Raw genomic sequence first — 7,949 nt, forward strand, 5'->3', positions numbered from 1 at the left:
TATCACTATCATCATGCGTATGTGTGTGCGATACATCAATATTATCATGTGGGTGTGTACAATACAACATCATCCTCATCATCCCTATCATAATACAATGAATGAGTCGGTCTAAGTAAATGAGAATCAATGAGATGATGGCTAGTCGATGTCGTGGGTGGGTTGTAGAAGCTCTCAAGGCCCATGTGAACACCACTGTGATAGCAACGAAAGTGGTAGAATGCTCTATCCATGCCTACAAGGATCCAAACCTATCATGCCGTAACTCAATAAATTTATCCCATGATTTATTACTATGATCATCATCACCCATATAATCATCTATAGTCATAGCATGAGCATCATCATCACTATCCACATCATCACCCCTTGAATGCATGTCATAATGATACATATACTCAAGTATATAGTCATCTCCTCTCACAAATGTAGGGCACTCAATCAAGTCCCCCCATACATCATCCCATGAAAGCAATGCTGAACCATCCTTGTAAAGATAACCATATAGATCCTCAACAAAATCACCATATGTAGAACGTCTGGACCATCTCGCACGGACATACCCCTCATCAAATAAGTGTCTAAATTGGCTAGACAACAATCCTTGAAGCTTAAACATCCATATGTGACATGAATATGATATGTCATCAAATAAGTGTCTAAACTGGCTAGACAACAATACTTGAAGCTTAAACATCCATATGTGACATGAATATGATATGTCATCATAGCATGATGTCGGTGAAGAAGGATCTAGAGGTAGGCGCTCTGATGTGCCAAATGTATGTATGAACTCGACAAAGGATATGCATCTCCTCACATGAAATGGCAAATCAAGATGACGGGCATAGAGCCAGAGTGATAGGGTATGAGCGGATGTCGCACAATTAGCATCTATGAGCAGACGTAGTGATGTCGACAACGATGATGGTGAGTAACATGGTGATCGGAGGTGGGGTAGAGGTAGTAATGGATACCCATGTCGTCTTGTCAATGAACAAAAGTGTGGAAACACTCCCAAATGTGCACAAGAATCCCACACCGCGTGTGGAAAAGGCACCAATATGCTCAAATGGTCACCCGCACGTGAGCAAAAGCCAAAACAATAAAGAAGATTCTTAGAATGAGCACCCGTACATGGAGAAGGGCCAAGATGCATGTGTGAATGCCCAAGATGCGGATCTGAACACCCAAGATACACTAAATGGCCAAAAGTGTGCGCGTGAACGCCCAATGAATAGGGGTAAGGTGTGAAAAGAAACCCAAAAGTGTGCGTGTGAACAAAAACCACAATGCTCTAATGCAAGTGAACAAAGGCCAAAACAATGATCCAAATACACCAAATTAGCCACACGGCACATGAGCCACCTCCACGACACTCAAAGCGTATGAAAAAACCCAAAAAAAAATACGAAGCCTGTGTGAGCGGTAGCCTTCATGAGGTAAAGGTTATCGTAAATGAAATGAAAATGTGGACAAGAAAAATGAGCAAGGAACTATGGGCAAACTAAAAATAAGTGGCAGCCAGTGTGAAGGGACCAAAAGTGAGGGTGGGTTGGACCAAATGTGAAAGATGAGATAATGTGATAATGTGAAAAGAAAAGAAAAACTAGACGTTTAAAACCCTATTTTACTCGCACACAATTTGTTTTCGTCTCACTTTGCCTACGTTGGCGGCGAAGTCCCTAAGAGTTTAGTTACGTTGATGCAGCTTGTGTTGCATGTGTTAAACATGATGCTCGTTTTTTTTTTCCTTTGTCTCTTGCCGCACGCACGATTCTCCTCCTTGGCAACTAATTACACTATGTGGTGCCTGCAATAGAAATGGCTGAGCGAGAATATAAGAAATTGAGATGCCTGCTTGAACGCTTGCGATCTGTGATGATGTTGAATGCTTGTACTGTTTCTGTCAACTATGTCTGAAGAGAAGCTTTTGCTGAATAAAGCAAAACTGAAATGAGGCAAGTAGCTGCTTTCAGCTTTGCTTTGTTTTGCTGAGATCCTATAGCTAGACATTAGCTATAGACAGCCGGCGATCTGCTTGATCATCTACGTAAAATAAAATCGCATATTTGCTCACGTTGTAATCTACTCAGGCAGCATTTGCATGAGGCGTTGCAGGAGCCTCAAAAAAGACTGAGCTTTGGAGGAGGGTGAGGACACTTCGACTAGCAGCACTCCGATGGAGCACTATTGTGGGTTGCTAATCCTGTGCAAGGTCATTGGCACCCAATACTTGTGCTGATTTGCTGGACGCAGGCACTAATGTGTCTATATGATTTGCAATATGAGCGTAATGCGGCTTATATGTCCCTTTGTTGTTGACGTCGGTCAATTACACACATTTGTCTAAGTCGCATAAAAATGTCCAACTGCAATGCTGTCATGAACCTGCAATGCTATGCTTGGCTGCCACAATATACCTCAAGATGGTATTGTTGCACCTTGTGCCACTAAGCATGCTACAGCTGAGAAGTTTGTGATGGTTGTTAGGCATCACTAGTTGTTAGGCATATATTTTATGGTGTGGTCTGGCTTCCAGTCTGCATCTTAATCTTATTCCACGTTGCCTTAATGTTGACACATGTCAGCACTGCTGTTGATCTGTGCTTCTGTCCACATCTGCATTGATTCACTCAGTTGTTAGTTCATGCCTATTTGCTGCTTGATCTCCAAGTAGTTTGAGGATGATTTTTGTGTCTGTTTCATAGTTGTGACCCAACTCTATTTGCTGTAGCTTCTCGCCCTTCAGTGCTTGTTCAACTCTAAGTTCTTTGCTTGCTGCAACTAGCATGTTAGCTCTTGTAGGTTAGGTCTGTGCTTGTTCATACACGGTCAGTGTGCTAGGTAGTTGGGGCTCTCAATCAACATTGATCCTAAAGGCTCTCATGTATATGATGTGACCTTGCTGACCTTGCATGTGCCAATGTTAGATTTCTATCATGGAATGCTTATCTGTGCACTCTGACTACAGTCGATGTAGTCTGTTTGTCTCGGTTCAGTTATCACAGAGACACTCAGTTCAGGGTTTCTCAACTCTGGAAGAGAATTTGAAACTAGTACTTTAATGCTGAGCTTTGAACCAACACCAAGGCAATGAAGTTGTTCCAAAAGTGCACTAAGAACTGTGTGAGTTTAAACTTTTGCAAAAGATTTAAACTCTGCACACTTCTTTATCCATCTGCATAGGAGTTTTTCACTATGCCCTATTTCTTGATCGCCTTTCCTATCACAGAACTAGTTCTTTAAAGAATCTGCAAGAGATCTTCACACTTAAGGAATCTTGTATGCAATTTAGGAGAGCCTTGTGGTGTATGGGGCACAATGGCTCACACCAGTGGATTGGGTTCAATTCCCAGTAAGGGCATCTTGCAAGCACAGTTTCAATCTCAACAAACTTTTTGAATTTCTACACTCGAAATTGTAAAGCTTGCACACTTTTGTATCAACTAGTTATCAACATGCTCTCTGCATAATATTGTAGATCTACACCAATCCTTGAAAATCTGTATCAACTGCATAAAATCTTGAAATCTGTACCAAGATTTTGCACACTTTCTTGAAACTGTATCAAATTTTTACACAGCAATGTTGATTTCTGCACAGCAAACTGTACTCTACATAAACTCTACAATCTAAATACTCTGCACAGTCTAAATACTCTACAATCTAAATACTCTACAATCTAAATACTCCGCACAGTCTGCACCAACTTTGAAAACTGTACTCTGCATAAACTCTGCAATCTAAATACTCTGCATAAACTCTGCAATCTAAATACTCTGCAGAGTCTGCACCAACTTTGAAAACTGCAATGATTTTTTTGCAAAACTACTTTAGCAACCAAACTTCTTGTAAAGCTGCTCCAAGAATTCCAAGATTTTGGAAAATAGGACAGAACTAGAGGCTTAATGGATTAATAATTGGAACTGTAGGCTCTCTAAGCAAGATAATGTAAGAAAAACCCTTAATATTGGTTGCTAAAATCTTTGTAAACCCTAAATCAAAAATCAAGATCAAGAAGTCAAGAAGTTCAAGAAATCAAACAGTGAAGTGGATTAGGGTTTTAAAAACAATGTTTAATACAGATTCAAAAATAATTAACATAAGTTTCATTGTTAATCTTGTCAAACAATAAATTAGCAAATCTGAAAACTATGTAAAAATCAATTTCAAAAATGATTAATACTAATCAAGATTAAGAAAATACATTTCAAAAAATTAGATTAACAGTAATCCAAAAACGATTATCATTAATCAAGATAAAGAAAAAGCATTCTAAAAATTAGATTAAGCATAATCCAAAAATGATTCACTAATCACTCCTTAAGCAAGGATCTAAGACAAGGACTCTGATCCTAAGGATCTAAGCCAAGAGCTCTGATACCAATGCAAGATACTAGGGTTGGCCACTCAAAGCATGGAGTGACAACATGGGTGTGGGTCACCATCTTAGGGTAATAGCCAAGAAGGCCATGAAATCTTAGGCATGAACACCAAGAAGACATGAATTTCTATAGAGTGAGTATCATCAAAACATGGTATATGTCCATGAATGTCTCTAAAACCAAGTTCCTATGCCCCATTCCCCATGTGCATGTGCACCCAAACCTACTTCACTACATTACCTTAAACGTCTGAGTCCCTTTGTGATGATGTGTGTCCCAGTCATGTATCAGTCGTATTTGTGGCATGAAGAGTAAACCTAGGATTCCATCATATGCGGCATTATGAAAGTCCATGACTACAAATGTGAGGTGGAAGGTCATGTCACAGACTCTTACTTTGAGGTCATGCGCTCGGCCTAGGAGTCGTGCAGATTTTCCATCTGCAAGCTTTATCGGCAATGTGGTGGGATCAAGGTGTGGTTAGCTCCAGTTTTTCTAGCACGTTCTTGTGAGGATGTTGATGCCCACACCTCCATCCAAGATGCCTCTGACCACATGTTCGTTTATAGGAAATCGCCAGGGCTAGGTTTGTGTCATCACCTTCAAAGTAGTGTCCCAATGCGTTTACTCAAATTGTTGGTGTGCCTTTGGGTCATGGGTTGGGCGGATGGAGTAGTTTAGGATGATGGGGCTCAAATTCAATTAAGGAATTTGAGTTAGCTCCCTCCTCGACAGGAGCGTGTAGTTTTCGTTTCATCCAATCCCAAAGGTCATTCCATAAATTTGGATTACTTTTTAACAAGGTTCCAATGGACATTTACATTTGGGAGGAAAGGTCGACTAAGAGGCCAGCCAAGTCATGTTGATGAGGAGATTCCTCATGTGCGGGGCCTTCATCATAAGGTGGACCAACAATGGTATATGGGAGCTCAATGTGGTCCTTATTTAACAAAGGTGGAGGTCGAGATTTGGGTGTTGTAGGAGGGTTAAATACCTCATCCAATTTTGTGCGGGCACCTCGTAAGTCTATGTCAGACTCAACATCATTTTTTGCATCAAGTGGTTTGATGTGAACATGTGATTTGGGCTTGGCCACCTATGGAATAGGAAGTGTAGGATTAGGAGGCACATGTGGGGCAAGATCTTCATTTGTCAACGTCATGTTGGTGAATAGATCTTCCTCCACGTTGAGCGTAAGAGGGGGTTCATGCCTTACTTGGTGCGGACGTTTACACTCTTGACTCGAACATGACTCGAACACTGAGTAGGTATGGGGGACATAACACACTCACGTACTGGGTCAAAGGTCGCAAAAATGGGTGGTGGCTGAAGTAGATCCTGGTAGTGCTCTACCAGTTCTTGGGCCTCTAGAAGGCGTTACTTCTCAAGGATGGCAATGGGATATGCAGCCAGCCGTTTTTATTATTTGGTGAGTTTTTGGGTGGTTGCATGGGGAAGTGGGGTCTCGGCACAATCATTACTCCTGAAGGAGGATGACATGGTCTCTGTTAAGCCAGTGTGGATGCTAACCCGATCCTGACCTTGGCCAATGTGCTTAGAGAGTTGTTTCTTTTTGTATGGGGCACATTCAATAGCTAAGGTGTTGAACTGCTTGGGTTTATTGGACTTCTTGAGTTTGGCATGTAACTGTGTGACGACATTTAGTGGGACAGTGGATATATTCCCATGTTTAATACTCAACACATTGAGGAATGGCATGCCTTCAACTATGGAGTAAGAAAATGATTGCAAATGACAATCCTTGAAGTAATGATCGATTCCACAGCCATGACATTGTGGTGTCACTGGTAGGCTTTCCTTTTGGAGGCATTTAGCCATTCTATGGGATCCCTACCAGAGGAAACACTAAAGAGGTGGTTTTCCATCCATGTGCACTAATGATGTGGCACAATTGGTTTAGTCCATGGGAGGCACCGGAAAAGGGAGATTATGTGTTATGGGTGCCGCAAGGGTGGTAGAGCGCATGGGCTCCAGGGGTTTAGAAATGGGCCTGGGTTTTAATCTTTCAACAATCAATGGGGTTCGACTTGAAAGGCAATGGTTGGAATGGAAAGATGGGCACTAGAGAAGGCCATGGGGGAACTATGGGTAAGTGGTTAGTTGGGGTGGTGCCACCAATAACGCATGGTGCCCGGGAGGAGATGAGGGAAAGATGATATTCCATTCTTTGACACTATGTGAACCTTAGATATTCAATTTGATCAGTTAGAAAGTACGCAACAAAGAAAGAATGCATCAAAGTATTCAATCTATAATGGCTTGCACATTTGTGAGATCAGTTAATATTCCATCCTTTGACACTATGAACCCTAGATATTCAATTCTATAAATAAAGAAAGTACACTTACATTTTTTGGAAAACATTTTGTGCATTATGAGGGTTTTTAAGACTTTACACACATGCTTCTCATGATCTAGAACATTCTTGGAGAAATATGATCAAAGAAGACTAAAACAAAATAATTTAGATGTTATTTGAAGTTTTCCTCCATTGCTCAATTAAAGATAGTAGGGGTGTTAGTTAATCCAAATGGCATTACTGTGAAGTGCTGCCGCTTTGTAAAAAGGGGGAGCTCTCTGACGTAGTGTAGGGAGGGGGGGAGACACCTTTGGTTCGACAAGGGGTTCTGGGAAACTCTCGGGTGCAGCTGCAAGACGAAGCCAAGAGGGGGAAATTCAGCAGAGATCCTGGGGTTTTGTGATAAGGAGAGGTCGTCTACAAGGCACAGGGCAGTAGGCTCTAAAAGCTAGATGGCATGGAAAGGAGTCGGCGAAGATAACATGTACAAGAGGAAGTTAATGAGCTGGTGTAACAGAAAAACGATGAGATGCTGCAGGTTTTGTGAGGGAGGTTGGGTAGCTTGTACTGTGATTGCGAGAGAAGAAACCTGTTGCTGAACCATTCAAGAGAGATCTCTTTAGAGCATTCGCGCTAGAGGAGACAGCGTAAAAGAGAACAGAGGGTCGCCTTGTGAATACTGTGAAGAGTTTTTTTTTCAAAGCCTGGCGGGTATCATTGCTGAAGAGGGGGGGAAGAGTGAAGCCGCGGGTGAGATGGTGTACGCCTGGTTAGAGAGCTAGCGAAGAGGACGGTTGCTGGGCCTTGCTTGGGATTGGTGCAGCTACTGCTCAGCTGCTGCTGACGACAGCTGGGCGTAGCTGTGCAGGACAGAGTAAAGAAAGCTGGGCGCAGCTGCTTGTACAAGCTGGTGAAGAGGCTAAGAGACTGCTACTGGGGATCTCTGGCGCAACTGAAAGACGAGCTAGAGTGGATGACGTCAAAGGGCTGGCTGACGGCTGGCGACAAGCTATGGTAAATGGGCTGTTGGCATGCATATGCTGAAGATATGTATACCCTTTGGATTTGATGATGTCTTGTGAGTTTTATTGTTTTGTCTCATGAGTGTTGTTACATGTCAAACATTTTGTACAAACATATAGCATATTTGTACAAACATATAGCATATGTTATGTGAAGACCTTTCATGATGATGAAGCTTTGATGATGATATATGAAGATGATGATGAGTTCTCTTGCCA

Source organism: Cibotium barometz, chromosome 17 (genome assembly GCF_041138505.1).
Source record: "Cibotium barometz isolate CiBa-2024 chromosome 17, ASM4113850v1, whole genome shotgun sequence".
Classification (NCBI taxonomy): domain Eukaryota; kingdom Viridiplantae; phylum Streptophyta; class Polypodiopsida; order Cyatheales; family Cibotiaceae; genus Cibotium; species Cibotium barometz.